Source organism: Leucopleurus acutus, assembly GCF_964270905.1.
Source record: "Leucopleurus acutus genome assembly, chromosome: 6".
Classification (NCBI taxonomy): Eukaryota; Metazoa; Chordata; class Mammalia; order Artiodactyla; family Delphinidae; genus Leucopleurus; species Leucopleurus acutus.
The window spans coordinates 89,770,028-89,779,999 of NC_139149.1; positions in this window are offsets into that span (position 1 = coordinate 89,770,028).

Sequence of the window (9,972 nt, forward strand, 5' to 3'; positions counted from 1 at the left end):
ACATGCAGGGTGGAGACTCAGCAGAGGGATGGAGTGAGGTGGAGACTCCCCTGGCCAGCATGAGACAGAGTGCTCAGACTATGGCCAGAGAATGCTTTACGGGAGGAAGGCGGTGGAGGCCGTGCAGGCAATGAAAATGATTGGGAAAACCCATAAATGTTTATAGTGGGAGGCAGCAAAGTCCTATAAACAAAATCAGTGAACACTGAGCAGATCACAGAGGCAATGCCTGTTAACTCCCTGCAATCTATGTAATAACAGGTGTTCTAGACAGAACACACAAATAGAGTCCTAAGACGTGGACCAGCCCTGATGAGACATCAATTACCAACCCTGGTGAAAAGAAATGCATGGTCCATGCTAGACTCATTCCTGTTACATTTATCTGGGCTGGCTACTTCTGTCTACTTCTCATAATGATTATGAACTCTCAGACTTAAATTATTTTCCAAAAAAAGACTTTGTGTTTGAGTCTCAATCAAACGTATCAAGCATTTGTCTGATGCTCAAATATCTGAATCCATGTAGTTCCTATTGACCATCTGGCAGGAATGTTGTATCATTAGCCATATTTAAACTCGTAAATATCAGCCAGGAAGACTGAGGAGATGGTGCCAGGATTATACAAATCATTCACCAAAAATGGTGTCTCTATTTTACAGAAATGGCGCAAACCTCATTCAAATTCAGCAAGTGCGTGAGACAATGTTCTTGGTCCTCCGTCACACAGAGAAGTTTAGAGTGAGGTTCACAATCAACACTGAGATGACACAGTTCCAGATGTGCGAGTCTGCAGCTTTCGAATATTTAGATGTTAGCAAGGGTTAAATTTCAGAGGCCAGCACAGGAAGACTGGTGGGAAAGCTATTGAGAAATGTTTTACACCAGCTATTACTGACCTAGGTTTCTTTGTGGCTCCTGTTGGTGGTAACATTTGCATTGAGTCAGCTGCCAGATCTACAATAAGCATTTTCTTCTGTTGTTGTTTTTCAAGCTTGAACGCACAGGACTAGGAACAACATTGAAAATTATCTGGTCCAAACTCTAATATTTTAGTGGTGGAACTCTGTAAAAAAATAAACAAACCAAAACAAATCTCAATGAAACTTTATCCACCTAGGGTTATTTTGTTGTAGGCAACAGAAACTAATGAGCTAAATAAAGCATAAGGAAATGTACTGGAAAGGTATTAGTGCTTTCATGTGATTGAAGGGAGGATGGAAGAATGAGGCTGAGAATATACAAAATAGCAGGAACAGGAGTGGTGCTGGATAAACTCTCACCATTACTTTTGCCTTTGTAGTTACTGGTCTAAGGGTCAAAATCCAGGAGAGGGTCTGACTAAGCTTGGGTAACATGCTTGGCTGTACCAAGCGGTGAGAGCTTCCGGTAGGAGCCAGTAGCCTCTGTGGCTGATGGGCAGGACATTTTGAGGCTGCATACAGCATGGAGGAAGTAATTTTCCAAATGGAAATTGGAGTGCTGAGGAGGAACGGAGGCTAAGAAGCAAAATCCCTCAAACACCCCCCTCCCACACACACACTCACGCACCAAACAAAACAGATGAAACTAGTTAAGGAGAGAAAGGGAGGGGTACCCAAAACCCCATCCCTAACCTCTCATGGAGGCATCAGAGGCAGAGGCATTCCATCCATGGCACACGATGAAAACAACCAACTTGGTTCATCTTCTGGCAATCTCAGATGATTAGACTTAATTTATTATCCCCCAAATTTGGGGGGAATAAATTCTACACTACCTTTTCACAGTTTCCTTGACGAATTCTTCATTATCCTGGTTACTTCATGTCAACTTAATATCAACCGTTAATATTTACTTTTATCAAAATCCTATTGTGGAACTCATTAGTGTAATCCCAAATCTGTATGGCTTTCCACCTCTGGTCTTGTTATGTGATTGCATTTCATCACTTTCTTTGAAGTAGGGTATGACCATGTGTTGGCCAAAGAAATGTGAGTGGAAGGAACCTGTGTCATTTCTAGGCAGAAGTTCCAAGAGCCAGTGCGCAATTTGCCACACTTTGTGCCCACTGCCACTGTGATCACACCAGCCCGGGACAGGTCAAGCCTCCACTGGCCCCAGTCCTCGATTGGTCCAGGGTTTACATGATACCAGTGAGCCAATTAAAGTTCCTTCTCTTGAAGAAAAACATTGGGACAGTGGAGTCCTGTCCCATCTTAGGTGCAAAAGAGAACTCTTCAGAGCTCTGGCATGACTGTGATATCCCCCCATGTGGCCTGGGGAGTAGAGAAGGAAACAATGAAGCAGATGAAGAGATGAGAGAGAGGAGGAGAGGGGCAGCTGAGGCCGGCAATGCGAACGGCCTCTACTGAGTCTGGCCTGCAGCCCTGAGCGCCTCTGTGCCACCTCCATTCTCTGTAAGCCATCCTCCCTTTTACATTTGACACACTTTGGGGTGGGGGCTGTTACTTGGAAACAGCAAAGTCTTAAATTATTCCAAGCACCTTCTAATTCTTGTAACCCATTAGCTCATCAAACTCACCTGGAACCACAGCCCCTGACTTCCATTTGTTTGTTCATCTGTGTTTTGTGTTTTTCCCCCTCTACCCCAAGTGGCCTCTTTTAAGTCAGGTTCTCTAGAACCAGAGCCTGAGACAGAGATCAGGGTGGTGTGATCTGAGGGACTGCTTTTTAGAAAGAAGTCGTAAGGGGAGTGAGGAGATCAGAAGAAGGGAAAAGAGCTGAGGACAGAGGTGGTCTCAGCTAACACCTAGCCTTGGCCACAGGCCCAGGGGGCTCGGGAGATAAACTGCTCCATGGATTTGTCTCAGCTTGAGGAAAGGGGGCAAGACTTTTTTTTTTTTTTTTGCGGTGCGCGGGCCTTTCACTGTTGTGGCCTCTCCCGTTGCGGAGCACAGGCTCCGGAGGCGCAGGCTCAGCGGCCATGGCTCACGGGCCCAGCCGCTCCGCGGCATGTGGGATCTTCCCGGACCAGGGCACGAACCCGTGTCCCCTGCATCGGCAGGCGGACTCTCAACCACTGCGCCACCAGGGAAGCCCGGGGGCAAGACTCTTGTATCCCATTAGTCACCGATTGGCTGGGGGTCAGGGAGGGAGCAGGGGTTAACTTCCTGAGCAAGGAAGCTCCCATCAGCCAACAGCAATTCCCTGACGAACAGGATGACTACTAGCTGTTAGCAGCCACTTCCCATAGCAGCTGGGGAAGGACCCCTGAGCCTGGTGACAAGTATATGGGTAGGGCACCGATTGTGCCTATGACAGCCTTCTAAATATTCTAATTATTAAACTCATCTTTCTTGTTTTCGCATGCGCTTTCAAGGATAGCTCCTATCAGACCTCACAGGACACAAAGTACCTCACCTGATGAATACCAGATGTCCTTTTCTGCCTTTTGTTGTTATATTCATTCTTTCATTTTTCTGTGAAATATACTGACATTGGCATCAAGAGTAGTAACAGTTAGGTGGAAGTGGACCATTTAGTGCAGGGGGTGGGCAGTGGTACTCGTCATGGCTCTGAATATTGTAGGAGGTACCTGGGATTTTGTTCCTGTATCCATTTCCTCCTCTGTCACGATGATAGCATCCCAGATTTTCATTGGGTAAAAGTCCCACTCCTAGTGGAAGTGACCCAAGGATGCGTTCTGATAAGCTTAAGCCAATCTGCAAAACCCATCCACCATTCCTTCCCAGGCACAAGGATTGACTTAGAGATGAGCACATAACCCAGTTGGACCAATAAAATGCAAAGAGCCTTTACCTTGAGGTTTCAGAGGAAAATGCTTCCCTGCTCTTATTAAAGATTAGGAAAGATGCTTTCTCTTCTTCTGTCATGGGGAAAGGTAGTCATGTTCAAGCCGTGAAACCATTTCTGGTACCTGAGCCTGGGATCAGCCTGAAGAAAAGATCTGACACTAAAGGTGAACAAAAGACTTTCAGATCAACGGAGTCCCTGAGTATATGGTGAATCTCTGTGTCAAACGACACCAGAAGCTATATGCCCCCAAATTGTCAGTCTGTGAACCAACAAATGCCATTATTTGCCCAAGCCAGTTTCAAATGGGTTTTCGTTTTCTGAAACATAAACTATCCTAAGTGGTAGACTCCAGGGAGTGGCTGCGGGAATGCATTCTCATCAGGGAGTGTCACCACTCACTGTTTTCTGGCAAACTTTCATGTGTCAACCCTCCCCTCAAGTCCCATCATTTTCAGATGATTCAGCATCCCTGATAACCTCTCACCCAGCATCCTAACCTGGAACCCGAGTGCTTAGCCATCCACTGTAGGCATCCAATTTTAGGATTTGGTTTCTAGAATACTAAACCATTGACATAATATTAGCTTCATTTGGAAGACCTCCAATTGCTAGCAGAGTTTTGCAGAAACGTCTTCTGAAATGAGAAGAAAATGACCTCCCCCTTGGGAGGTCTCTTCTAAAGTTTATTAATAAAACATGTGATTGAAACTGTGCATTAATGTCCCGCTGAAACTACTTGGGAAATAGTAAAAGTGCTCAAGATAGCTTAGGGCTTGTATGTGTCATTTCACACTGTGGTCCACACTGTCCTGGAACTGGTTCCAAGTGTGGGCTCATTGTTAACAATCCACTCTGGGCCACTCAGGGGGACATCAGGAGTCCTGATTTGGTCCATTTCTCCTCATCTCTCTTCCTCTCCAGAACCCTTCTAGAGCTCTCTAACAAGAGGGCTATTGTTTTTTGCCTCATTCCTGGAGGTTATAGTACCCCTGGATAGTTTTTAAAAATAATAATTCCAGTTATTATCATGGTTAGATATCTCTTTGTTTCTTTTCTCCATCTATGGTGCCTAATGCTATCTTTGACCAGATGGAGAATGCAATTAAAATAAATATAATGTAACATAAAAATAAAACAGAACATATTGCTTTTGCAGGGCAATCTGGGACCAAGATTTTCTGCAGTGGAAATTACTGGCTAAATAAACCTATCTCCTCATTGACACAAAGCTGAGAAGAGAGATCGGTTATGACAAAAAAAAAAAAAAAAAGAGAGAAAGAAATGTGATTATTTCCTAAATCGAGGTAACATTTGCCCAAATGGAAAATTATTGAAGTAGAAGGTTTATTTTTTCTTTTTCTTTTTACGTGAACACCATAGCATCACAGTCCAGGTGCTATAGGGGATGAAAAGATGAATACGGACAGTCATCTCCCTAAAGAAACTTCCAGTCTCGTTGGAGAGAATACACATACATGGAAGGGAAAATAGAACTACACGACAAGTGAGCTTGAACAAAGAGATTGTTGTAGCTATATTCTGGCAGAGGCCCTGCTCTCTTGGAGGGAGCATGAGAAACTCATCCTTCCCAGCAAGATATCTTCGGTACAGAGTAGATGGGTAATAACATTGACCACTTAATCATCATCCACACTACCTCAGTTAAGAGATTTTTAGTACAAGTAACAAACAGACTCAGGTGTGTGAAAGTTAGACTTTGTTGGAAAGATCCCTGTGTATCTCATAGAACTCAACAACCCTTAGGCTCCAGGAAAGAAGGAAATAGGGACTGGACAATCTATTAGAATCAAGAGAGCTATTACCAAGCTTTCTGTGATTGTGAGGTCATTTGCCTCTACTTTCCAAGTGCCTATTTTATTTTTTTCTCTCTTTACACCAGCCCCTTTTGCAGGTGGTGGAACATCACATGCCCAGCCCTAGAACCACATCACCTCCCCGCATCAAGGCTTCCAACTAATTGATTACTACCCTAGATCTAAAATCCTAGGGGAGAATCTCGTTAGCTCAGATTGGGTCCACTGTCCATCTCTGAACCAATCAGCTATGACCAGTGAAAGAAGTGTCAGTCAGTATACATACAGCTACAAAAGCCCATCCATTTGAGTGGGTGAATAAGTCTTAGAAAAATGGTGAAGTGGAGGCTAGGCAGACACACCAAAAGGTCTTCTATTACAAAATCTGGATACAATTTGTTATATTAATTTTGTTAGTTTACTAAATACTTTTATTTAGGATCATTTCTGTGGTTACAAGCTCATAAAAGATAACCTTATCCTTAACTAGAGTTTATGATTTACCACTGACATGTAGAACTAACCTCACGGAATTCTGTTTCCCATTTCCAAAATCTGAGAGCATGACTGACATAGTATGTGTCAAAGTCTATAGCCTCAGAAGAGGGCCTATCTATAATCTTTATTCTTTTCAACTATTCTTTCTTTAAAACCCATACACACACTAAATCAGCATAACAAAATTAGGAGAGGCAAAGTTTTATATGAAGGATTTAAATAGGGAGGTTTGGAAAAGATTAAAAAGCCATATTCTGCCTTATTGCATGCCAATAAGAATATCTGAAAAGTCATCAAAAGAGGGGAACAAATCTGTGCTATGGAAAAGTCTGGTCAGAGGCCATACTGCAGTCATGATTTGGTATTTCTGTTGATACCTTGATTATTCCTAACTAGTTATAGATCTTTTGTTCTGGTTACTTTTGAATATTTTGAGTGTTGACAGAGGATATTGAAGAGAACACACTCTAACATTTCTTGAAGGGACATGACAACCACTTTATGTAATATAAGGATAACCATGGGATCCTTACATTAGTCCCACAAGGCAGCTGTTATTGTTATTTTGCAGATGAGAAAATGAAAGCTTAGAGAAGTTGAGTGGCTGGCCATAGTCATGCAGCTAGTGAGTCGACATTTGTCCCTGGGTAGAATATATCCCAGCTCTGTCCACTACTCAAAGTTTGCTTCCCCAGACTGATGTCTCCTTTACGGTTCAATGTGTTTCATTTGATGGTGGCCCATCTAACAGAAGGAGTGACTGGAAATGCAGAGGTTCTAGGTCCTGCCTTTGAACTTAGTAGATAAGCAAACTTCAGAAAATCTGCTGACTTCTGCCAGCCCATATTCTTCATTTATGACAACAGGACACTGCACTACACATAAAAGAGGTCAAGCAGCAAGTACCATGTCAAAGTACAGAACAATTGCGGTGTTCTTTGTCAGTGCGTCCTCCTCAGGACCCTCACAATTGTAATTTCTCTGCTTCTTGGCACTAACCATCAGAGAAAGAACTAATAAAATAAAACAATATCCTCTGTTTCCTATTACTTCAAATCTCTTGGGAGAAAGCTTGGAAATGTATATGAAAGTTTGAGTGGTAGTAGAAGGGGAAAAGTTAGCTCTATTTTTAATAACCTGGTATTTTGGCTCTTGATTGAATCGTCATTGTTCTTCCACTGCCAGCTCCTTCTTCGTGGATGCATTGCTTTCCCCTGCTCCTGCAGCCAGAAGGTGGAGTAGAGTCACCTTCTGAGCATACCCTTAAGTCCTGCCCAGCAGACGCACTGTGTGTGCTAAGGAGCCATGAGGTCTGGGTACTGGGTTCTATTCTGCCATCACTGACTTAGTAGCTGGGGAATCAGACCCTGTCTCTGGACTTCAGTTGCCCCATCTGTAAAATGAGAGGACTGGAGGAAAAGATCTCCCTGGGCCCTTCTAGCTTTCATGTTTTATGACCCTGAGTAAGAAGAAAGAATACTCCTCAAGGTTTACCTGGTCCCCTCAGCCAAGTCTTTGCAGGTTTTTTGGCCCTGAGACTGAAGGGGTTTTCTTTATGCCTCTGTCCTGCCTGCTTTCTGAGTCTAAGAGCTGTGAGGTCAATACACAGGCATGAGCTGCACAGTCAGTGTAGAGCAGAGCAGGTGAAATTCATTTCCTGTGGGATTTGCACATTTCATTGTGACACTTTGTGGTTCATTCTGCAGGTTTTGCTGACTTCTATGCAAAAAAGGAATGCACTTGAAGGGTTTCCTCTTCATAGTGAATACTTGAATATAAAAGTATGAAAGGTATGGAAGACCCCTCTGTATTGTGCAAACCAGGAGCTTGCTAGAGTGATGATGGGTGGGGAATCTGCACTGTAAAAGTGACTTCGACACATTTGCTGGTGACCGTCACACTCAGGAAGTCAAAGGACACAACCTGGTTAGCACTTGGTTCACATATTTCATTTTAAATTCAGAGATTTCAAATTCCAATGTCACCACTTACTTGCCATTTGATCTCAGGCAAGGTATTTAACCTCTCTGTGCCTCACTTTCTCATCTGTAAAATGAAGAGAACATTCCTTCTTACCTCACCAGATTGTGGTTGAAGATAAAATTTCATCTTTCACAGGAAATGCTTAGCAGAGTTTCTAGTACATAGTAAGTATCCAAAACATGTTGGTTAATATTATTACCCCTCAAAACACATACACACACGAACAATGAATTCAAGAAAAAACAATGTTTTGATTATGAAACACAAAGACAATTTCCCTATTGCATAAGGAAAACAATTATGGTTTTTCATTTCTTTGAGTTTCAAGCAAAACCATGGGTATAAAATTCAGAGCAGGGCCAAATTGAATTTCCAGGAAAGTAATATCTGAGAAGCTTTTAAGCAAGAGAGAGGTTTGCTGGCTGAAAGGCATAAACACATCTTAATCTTGGAATCAGAATGGGAGCAGACAGCATGGCTGGCCCCTGATCGCTTATTGATGAGCTTCTTACCTGCATGAAGACCAAGGTACACTGGCCAAATTTAACTTCATTCCATATCTCTGCTCCCTGTCTCTTTATTTCTCTTCTCTATTGAGCTATTTACGTCCCCAGAAGGAGCTTGGGAATACTGGGTATATTCATGGAGTAAAGCTATCATGGGGAATGTGGCAGTGATGGGGCAGATCACATTGGATATCACGGGCATGCTACTTATGTGTAAGATTATCTGCCCACATGCCAGGATCATATTTATAAATAACTACAGGGATCAGGCAGACTACATAACTGAGTAAAATGGACTAGCTTGAGACTGTGGCAGACCAGAAAGCACATATCCTCTCTAAAGAAGGCAACCACCACTCTGTTCCAGGCTATTGTTGCCATGCTCATTTAGTGCCACCAGATCTTTCCATCTTAAAACAGAAGTAGACACTGTGGATTTTTATATCAGTTTTCTCAAGTTTTTAATTAATGGCAACTCATGAAAATATTTAAAACACCACTGGAGTGCAGACCTTAGCCACACTGGAACATCCAGTGGTAATCAGAGCTCAGAATTTGCAGATGATTGGTATATGTGTATGTGTCTAAGGGTATGAGGGGTCGGGGCAGTGAGAAAGACTTCAGTTTCTACAGCATTGTTTTCACCAAACACATTTGTGGTTAGTCATAAAATCTTTACTTAAGGATACAAACAGCTTTCAAACTTCTGCTCCCAACTATAAGGCAGGAACTGATACCAGATTTGCCCTGCCACCATAAACAAGTATAAAGATGGTCAAAGTTTATGAAGTATCTGTTTTTAAGCATTAACATGCAGTAAAGGATTGTGGTACCTGAGAGAAGAGAAACACATGAGGTGAACCTTTATGGTTTTCTTCTGGGGGCACTTTCCTGCTGCAAGGTAGGAAATTGGAGCCCAATTGGAGGGGCACTTTTGCTGGGTTGAAAAAGCAGAGATCAGAATTCTAGACAGTGGAAGTCCTTGGAATTTTTTATGGTACTAGGAAGGAGGGAGCTCCAAAAGTGGGTGTTCCAAAACTCTGTGTGGGAATTCACCATATGTCCTTGGCTGAAGGCTGGGCTGGGACTTTGCAGGACAAGACTCAAGAAAGTCTTGTAGAGACCAGCTGCTACAGGGCTGAGAGCTGACTGGAGAAACAGGAAGTTGTGTAGTGCTAAGAAACATTAAATCTCTAGTGCATGCAGAGTGGGGAGACCTCAGCGAGTACCTTGGGCATTCAGTTGAGAACCCCAAAAGACCACATTTCTGGAATAAGAATCATATCTGAGAGTAAGGCTATCCACAAGTTTAAGGTCAAAACCACAAAAGGCTTGTCCTTATAAAGGAATTAAACAAAGCCTAACATAACCTAAAAGAGCTTCTAGTTATTTAACAGCTTCCCTAAACAAAA